Source organism: Papio anubis, chromosome 6 (genome assembly GCF_008728515.1).
Source record: "Papio anubis isolate 15944 chromosome 6, Panubis1.0, whole genome shotgun sequence".
In the NCBI taxonomy this organism is placed as follows: domain Eukaryota; kingdom Metazoa; phylum Chordata; class Mammalia; order Primates; family Cercopithecidae; genus Papio; species Papio anubis.
This window is the reverse complement of record NC_044981.1, coordinates 38090825-38100682: the sequence shown is the minus strand read 5'-3', so window position 1 is coordinate 38100682 and position 9858 is coordinate 38090825.

Here is a 9858-nt window from a genome sequence, read left to right as displayed (position 1 = left end):
CAATACTCTATCAATTTATTTTATTTTCCATATTTTCTTCAAGACCCACCTATATACAAATATTATTTCAAAAATAATAATTTATTGCAAAGATACAGGAGGACAGAAATAATTACTTAGGGTTCACTCTACACGATGACCATCACTGTGAACCAGGCAACTACCCCAAGAGGTAGACATATCCTCATTTTAAAAATGAAGAAACTATCATTTCTTTGATCAACAGAATGTTACACAGATACCGAAATTATAAGTAAGGACGTTAAGTAACTTTGTGTGTATAATATAATGTGAAGTAAAAAGAATAGGACATAGGACTCCAGATATTAGAATCATTAGAGACAGGCTAGGAAAAAAACAAAACAAAACAAAACAAAAAACTATGCTTACTATATCCAATGAGCTAAAAAGGACAAGCTGAAAATTACAGCATGGAACTGGAAACTGTAAAAAGTGACCTGCAATACTTGAAAATAAAGTTAATAAAAAATATTGAATTAAAAAATGTAATAACCAAATCAAGACTTTAACACATAGAGTTAGTGATATCTGAAGAGAAAACTGGAGAATTGGCATATGGGTCAAACATATTAAAACTGAAGCATGGAGAAATAAATAACCAACTCAAAAAATACAGAAGCAAAGATTAGGGAATCACTAAGCTAAAGGGAAAAGTCAAGCTGGGAACTACTTAGGGCAAACCTGCCTCCATTCTATTCAAAGTCATTCCTCTGAGGCTCACCTGAGACAAACGCATATCTGATTGCTTCCTCTGCCCTATTGTTTATGTAAAAATGCAGATTCACTGAGCCAGACTAAATCACCTGTTCAGTGGAAGGCTGATCAAGGACTAAAAAGAATGCAACACCTTGGCCGGGCATTGCTAGGCGCGGTGGCTCACGCCTGTAATCCCAGCACTTTGGAGGCCGAGACGGGTGGATCACGAGGTCAGGAGATCGAGACCATCCTGGCTAACACAGTGAAACCCCGTCTCTACTAAAAATACAAAAAATTAGCCAGGCATAGTGGCGGGCGCCTGTAGACCCAGCTACTCGGGAGGCTGAGGCAGAAGAATGGCCGGAACCCGGGAGGCGGAGCTTGCAGTGAGCGGAGATCCGGCCACTGCACTCCAGTCTGGGCGACAGAGCGAGACTCCGTCTCAGAGAAAGAAAGAATGCAACCTTTTGTCTCTTATCTACTCCTAACCTGGCAGTCCCCAGTTGGAGTTGTCCCACCTTACTGGACTGGACCAATGTACATCTTACACATATTGATTGATGTCTCATGCCTCCCTAAAATGTATAAAAGCAAATTGCCCCGATCAGCTTGGGCACATGTCATCAGAGCTTCCTGAGGCTGTGTCATGGGCGCATCCTTAACTTTGGCAAAATAAACTTTCTAAATTGAATGACACCTGTTTCAGATGTTTTGGGTTCACAACATCAACCCAAAATTTATGCTCTAATTCAAGGAGCATAATGAATTCCAAAGCAGGTAGATAAATGAAATTCTTATCTAAGTGCATTGGAGAGAAACTACAAAAAGTCAAAGAGAAAAATCCCAAAAGTAGCGAGATTAAAAAAAGACTACCTTCAAATGAGCCACAGTTAGACTAATAGCTGACTTCTCAATAGCAACAATGGAAGCTAGAAGCCAGAAGATCAGTATCTTCAGTGTGCTGAAAATAATAATAATAGTAACTAAGAATTCTTCACCAGGAAAAATATTCTTCAAGAATGACATTTTCTGTCAAACACTGAGGTAGTTCACCACTAAGAAATCATAGTGAAGGACGTTCTGAAGGTTGTTTCTAGGCAGAGGAAAATAATTCCAAATCTCAAATTAAACCATTGGACGGTCAAACTAAAGTCTTAATTTTTTTTTTTTTGAATCTGACTTGATTTTTTTTAAAAGGGAGAATTCTCACTATATATAATACCAGTTTTGTACATTTTGAATTCCATTCTTGATTTAATAAGCCTACATAGAAAGTGTTACTCATAGTAACACTCTATATAGTAATGTAACAAGATTAAAAGAAACTTAACCCAAAGTCATGGTTAGGAAATAGAAGAGAGTGACAATAACTGCTTTTAGAACTGCTATGGCAGACGGTAAATTAACTTTTTGTCAGCTATAAAGTTACACATGTACAGCTGACCCTTGAACAACGTGGAGGTTGGGGACACTGACCACCCTTGCAGTCAAAACTCTGTACCGCATGTTCTCACTCATAGGTGGGAACTGAACAATGAGAACACTTGGACACAGGGTGGGGAATATCACACACTGGGGCCTGTCTTGGGGTGGGAGGAGCGGGAGGAATAACATTAGGAGATATACATAATATAATAACACATATTTTGTATGTTATACATATTATATACTGTGTCCTTACAATAGGGTAAGCTGAGAAAAGTAAATGTTCTTAAGAAAATCATAAGGAAGGGAAAACATATTTACATTCATTAAGTGGAAGTGCATCATCATTAAGGTCTTCACCCTTATCTTCATGTCAAGAAGGCTAAGGAGAAGGAAGGGGAAGGGTTAGTCTTGACATCTCATGGGTAACAGAGACAGAAAAAAAATCTCTGTATAAGTGGACCCACACAATTCAAACCCATGTTGATTTAGGGTCAACTGTATTTATGTCTCTAGACAATGGGGATTAGCTGTAGATGTAATGAAAAACTAACCAGCACAATGCAAAGAAATGGAATGTTTTCCATCATACATATTATCTTTTAATTTAGATTTCACAGAAGCCAAACTATTTGGAAGGACATACCAGATTCAAGGCTACAAATTTTGCTCATCTTTTCGAATTCATCCTAGAATAATAAAAATATTACAGCACTTGGTAGTCCGTATTGTCCCAGCTAAACAGCACAAATGCTTGTGTTGATAAACTATAAAGAATCAAATAGACAAAAGCATAATATTTGGGGACAGGAAGATACTCAGAGACACAAGAATTCCCTCTCTATTATGCCTGAGAAACTTGAACACATCCACTGACAAGGAGCTCACTGCTTTTTGCTCTTGTATTGGACATTCCCAGTTGTTTAAGACTTTTTAATTGGGCCCAAACTTTCTTCCTAAAACTGGCTCATATTTGTCCAGCTCTGTTCTTTCAATGGCAAAATATGACAAATGTACTCCCTCTTCTATATAAGAGACCACTAAACATTAAAAGGAAGCTATAATATCTCCCTTTAGAATTTGTTCATATAGGCTAATCATGTCTCATACAATTAAGCCTTGCCCAGTCAGCCTGCATTTGGGTAGCCAGAGGATAAACAATCTGATTCAATGAGGAAGGAAATAGTGGTATGAGAAGTAGAAAAAGTCAAAGTGGAGAAGGGGAGATAGGTTTTGAGAAGATAAAGTGTGCCAACACATATTTTATAACTTAAGTAAGATTTTCTGTACTTAGTGATTAGTTTTAAGATTTTGGGACTTCGCATGATGCATTGAAAGTAGGACAACTATTTGACCAGATTTGTAAAGGTACAAATCTGGAGCAGAAGTTCACCTAGAAACTTTCTGCTGGTAAGATAATGGCATTCAATTCTGAGACATGCCTTGTAAAGGGACTATCAATCTATGTCCGTCGATGTTGAAATAGCACATTGATTACAGTGTGCTAAGTGATTCCAGTTAATCTAGCTAGCTAAAGATCTGGGTGTAAGAAATTACACTTGTGAGGTCTGGCCAACCCTCACAGTGTAACTACAAAATGCACCTATAGTCATGGAGCAAGGGATGCCAAGAAATATGTTAATTTAGGAATAAAGGTGAAACAGGGGTAGACTGTTATTCCATGTGAATACTCTCTGAGCATTGCAATGGATGTTTTATCAACTGCTAATAATCAGGGTTTGTTCATATTATTAGGGAAAGACTGGATTTTAATGGCTCTTCCTACTGCCAAGAAATTTGGCTCCTACAGCTCATAACCTGTGCCATCACTCCATGCATAAATCATAATATAGCAAATTGACAGAGGCTGCAGGTCCTGGGATAGCTAAGTGCTAGACAATTAGACAAGTGCTAGCTAAGTGAGGACAATTAAGATGTGACAGCATTTACACTCCATAATTCTGGATAGATTCATCTTACTAAAAGTATACTGAGAGAATCTGCTCAGAGTAGATTCTTGAAGAATGGACCTGGCTGGAGAAAACATCATGAGAAGATAGTTACTATGTCTGCAAGTATTCACTTGTTTGTTTATCCTACCAAATAGCAATTGATGCTGGGTTTCACATGGACATGACTGTCCATGGGAAACACGATTGGGAGATTGGGAGATGGATAAGTGTATTAGTCAGCTATTGCTGTGACAATGCCACATAACAAAACTCAGTGGCTCATAAACAACAGCATTTTATTTATTTATTTATTTATTTTATTTTTTTATTTTATTTTTTATTTATTTATTTATTTATTTTTTTACTCACTGGTCATTGGCTAGGGCAGCTCTGCTTCAGGACAAAGGTTGGCTGGTTTAGGTCCAGGCTGAAGATCAGGTGTGGGTTAGCTCCATGTGTTTCATTCTGGGCCTAAGCTGAGGGGATAGAAGCTAACTGGGTCATGCTTTTTTCATGATAATCACAGGAGCACAAAAGGACAACCAAACCATGTAAGCATACATAAAGCCTCTGTTCATGTCACTTCTACTACATTTCATTGACCAAGACCATATTCAATAAAGAAGAGTTTAGGGGGAAGTAAACACCTCTCACTGTCTCATTGTTCTGTGGAAGAACAATGCAATGCCACAAGGCAAAGGATATAGATGTATAATCCAATTGCAGGGGAGTAAAAAGTTGGAATGAACAATTCAGTCTTTCGGAGTACATGTTCTGTACTTTTTTGTAAAGGCTGGCCTAGATCATTGCATTTTTTTAAATTCAAGGATAAGATTTTAGGCTAACCCTGACTGAATCATATTATAAGTGAACCCATAAACCCTAATGAATCAACAACAGTGAGAAAGTCATCAATCATAAATCCAAGAAATTAAAAAATGCATCCAGCTCTGTGTGAAGGTTTCATTGAGTCCAGTGGTGATGCGGATGCCTCAGGCCTCAAACACAGTGGGCTTGGCAGAACAGCCATACTGCTGTTCAGGCTGATACGGGGCTAACAAATGCACTCAAGCATCTTGACGTCGCCAGCAGCATCAAAAGGGATGTGCTGGTTGCCAGCAAAAGTGCCATTAAAAATAGAAATAAAACATACAAAATATAAAAGTTGGGATAAAATGTCAAAGTGTGTTTATGAGAAGACCTATCCATTTCTAAGTGATGTAATGGAAAATCCATCTTTGGTCTACCCAAATCAAGGACGTTTTATAAACTGGATAATGTGACAATTTGTGACAAATCCTAAACCCACTAACCAAAATCTCCTGCTTCTAGGAAAAGTGTAGCTGGAATTTCTAAATAAGTAAAATTATGACTTAAAGGTCCAGAGAGAGAAATTGCTGATACATCTTTAAGTCTACAGATATGTGTGTGTGTAAATGAATTGATAAATACATAGATAAGCGCGCATACTTTGTGTTGATTTTGCCAACCAATACTTACTCAAAGCAAGGAGTAGATATTTTCAGCATTTAATATGTTTATTCTTTATTAACAGTCTTTGCAGTCAACCTATTTAATTAAAACTAAGCCTTTCTTCGGTTCAAATCTGTTCAGCCTTAAAGGGGATTCTCATTAGAGTTATAACCCTGACATAAGAAAATGGAACATCTTAAGGCTTACAATGGTTGAATTGGAAACAGGGCCTTCCAACATAAAGGAAAAATGTCTCTCAAAGGTGTTCAATTCAATTCAATGTACCTCACACCTTATACAAATATTAGTTCAAAAGGTGTAAGAATGCATTATAGAACTAAACGTGAGATTATTGATACAAAACTATAAAACCTTCAGAAGAAAATCTTCATGACCTTGGATTAGGCAGAATTTTTAGATACGACATCAAAAGCATGAGTCATAATAATAATAATAATAATACATTAAACTTCATCAAAACTTTTTAAAAACTTTTGTTCTATGAAAGATGCTATTTAAAAATAGAAAAAATTAAGCTACAGAATTGGAGAAAATGTTTGGAGATCATATATATATAATATATATATTAGATATATATTATATCTATATATAGATATATAATATATAATATATATTATTATATATAATATATATTATATATATATATACACAAACACACACAATATTTCAACAAAAAGCAAATCAACATCTCAATTTAAAAAGTGACCAAAATATTTGAATTTTATGAAATAAGATTTACAGATGGCAAATAAACATACAAATAGATGCTCAACATCATTTGACACTAGGAAAATGAAAATTATAAGCACATAAGATACTGGTACTTATTAAATGGCTAAAACATTTCTTTTTTTTTTGAGATGGAGTCTGGTTCTGTCGCTCAGGCTGGAGTGCAGTGGTGCGATCTCCGCTCACTGCAAGCTCCGTCTCCCGGGAGTAGCTGGGACTACAGGTGCCCACCACCACGCCCAGCTAATTTTTTGTATTTTGAGTAGAGACGGGGTTTCACTGTGTTAGCCAGGATGGTCTCGATCGCCTGACCTCGTGATCTGTCCACCTTGGAGTCCCAAAGTGCAGGAATTACAGGTGTGAGCCACTGCACCCAGTCAAAAATTTCTTAAGGGTCAATACCAAGTGCTGACGAGGATAGAGAGCATCTGGAATTCTGAAATATTGCCAGTGGGAATGCAAAATGGTGTATTCATTTTGAAAAACAGGTTTGGGAGTTCTTATAAATGTAATCATACACTAACAATATGACCCAGAAATCCTACTCCTAGGCACTAACCCTAGATAAATGAAGGCTTACATCCTTAAGTGGTTGAACAGATAAACAAACAGTGGTACATCCAATCCATGGAATACTACTCAACAATACAAACGAACAAACCATTAATACATGCAAAATAATGAATGAATTGCAAATACATTACACGGAGCAAAGAAGTCAGACTCAGAGGTTACATATTGTATGATTCTATTTATATGACATTCTAGAAAAGGCAAAATTAGAGGGATCAAGAACAGATCAGTAGCTGTCAGGGGTCCAAAGTGAGGAGATGATTTGATGACAAATAAGCAACACGAGAGAATTTGGAGGTAGGAGGAGTGACAGAATTGTTCTGTATCCCAATAATAGTGATGGTTATATGGCTGTATACATTTGTCAAAATACATAGAACTGTATATTTCAAAAAAGTGAAGTAGACTGTAGGTGAATTTTATAATCAAGTTTAAAAATTCAACTCAACAAACATTTAACATTTGAGTGTTATATGCCAGGCACTCTACTAAAGGTAGGATAGAATACTATCCCGGCCTGCGGGATCGTCGAAGCGGGCCCTGGAGGAGGGAGTGGGAATTTGGGGGACAAGAGACACGAGAAATGGAGACAAGACAGTGCTCTGATCAAGTCTCGTTTAATGGCAGTAATGCAGTGCCTTATATACACTTGGAGGGGAAGGGGTTGGGCCAGAGGTGGAGATGATCTCATCGCAGAGGGCGTGACCAAGTAGGTATTGGTTTCTCTGGTCGAAGGTCATGTTGCACCTGCGCTGTCAGTTGGTAATTTTCCCGGGCGCGGGATGGTGCCTGCGCTACAAAGTAACAATTTTCGCAGCCGCGGGGGAAAAACAAGTGAAGAAGAAGCAGGAAGAGCGCCATCTTTTATGAGGTATTGATACAAAAGAGAAACAACAAATCTAGGGAGGAGGTAGAAGGTGGAAAGGAATAGAGCTTGGGCGTTTAATCATTAATTATTATTTGCTATGGCCGGGGCGTGCAGCTCCGGACAGAATACAAAAATGAGAAAGTCGTGGATCCTGCCCCTAAGGGAACTTAAAACTGTCATAGAAAGGCATTAGGCTATACGAGAGAGTGGCACATTCTGAATGCTGTACTAGAAAGCAGTCTACATAAATAGCTGCAAGAGAAGTACACACAGAGACTAGAGGGTTTAAAAGCAGACGAGATGGAGACATCACTTTATAAATGTGATGATAAATGGAAGCTTATGAGATTTAAGATGCACCTTAAAAACTGGCATGATTTAGTAGGCAGAGATTGGAGATGGGGGAGGAGAGAGGTCAGGGCAGAAGGAGGCCCACAGAAGGTGATGGGTGCTGGTGGTTAAGGAGGCTGTGTAGGGGCAGTGATGAGTGGTTTAGTTTGATTGGAGGGAAAGGGGAAAGTGTTGGAACTAATTTGTGGAGTGTCTTGAATGGCTTGGTAAGATGTTCTTAATTCAATGGAAAGTGGGAAACCATTAAAGCATTTTCAATAGAGCTTGACTTTAAAAAAGAATTTTCCAAATTCCTTTGACCATAGGGCACTTAAAAATTATAATGTAAAGAAAGAACACCAACATGTTGCCTAGGAGGGTTAATCCCCAGCTGTCTGTCAAAACATCCTTGATTTAGCAATTGACCCACAGAGAAAACATTGTATAGTACAAATGCTTAATATATAAGAAAATGGAATATTATCAAAACTATACATTTACATTGTAAGACACACACAGACATGGTTCAGAGATCATCAAATAGGTAAATAATATTAAAAGGATGATTGGTTGACAAATGTGATCTAAGCATCTGTCTGAAGATTGAACGTTATGTGCTCCTAGAGCAGATGAATCTTGTGTGGTTTACTGTGGCTCTATAGGATGTTATATTATTATCATTTAGAGGTATATCCTGTTACTTAGATAACCACATAAACTTAGAAGTACACAAGTATGCTTGGTAAACACATGTTTCTAATTTAGAAATTTAGAAGAAAAACATCAATAGTGCTGACCATAGAAGACACTGTTGCTCCTCTGCCCACATCTTCCCAGTCCACCCCGCAGATCATTGCAACTTTGGTGGACATACCTATACATGCCAAAAGCATCCTGCCTCCAGGATCTGTGCCTCTCTCTGCCCAGTGACTTTCTCTGAATGACAGGGCACACAGGATCAGTTGGAAGTGCTGGGGAGGTAGAATATTCCCACCTCTGAGAGCAGCCCTCCAGCAATGAAAAGCAGGAGTTGTTGAATAAATACCCTGCTTCTTGGCCCCTCGGGGAGCAATGCTGAGATGTGTGCTCTGTAACAGTCTTGTGGAGGGTCCTGTCGGGATTGAGCCCTACTTTCCCACCAGGACAATCCACCCATAAATGCACCTATCATTGGTTTTCCTCCTTTCCCTGTTTTCTTGGGACCATCTCCCAAGTAAACTCCTAACACCCAAATCCTTATCTCAGTGTCTGTTTGGGGAGAATGCAATCTGAGACCATGTTGTTTTTTTTTTCCCCCATCGGCATGTTTTTACAAGTTCAACCATTATGTCATTTCTCATTAAGTAAGTATTTATCAAACACTTACTATGTGCAAGAATGGAATACAATGATGAGCAAGTGAAAAGTGATCTCGGCCTTCATTTGGCCTAGACTAGGAGTAACCATAAAGTCCAAGGTGCTAAGGGTACACGTAGCTAGCGCTCTGAATCTAGTCTGAGAGGGTCACGGGAGACTTCTCAAAGAGAGTGATGTTTCCGTTTTGCCTGAACAGTGAGCAAGGGCTTGGAAAAGAGGAGGCAGAAAAGTGTTACAAGCTGTGTAATTTAGGAAACATTCTTTTTGTATTTGGGGAAATAAAAATCATGGCAGAGGAGGAAGAGCAGACTACCTTTGTCAAACATCTGAAAATCCATTTTAATACGAAATAAAAGAAGGTGAATAAGTATTTAATTGGTGATTTGTAAACGGTGCATTCTTTTTAAATTAAAA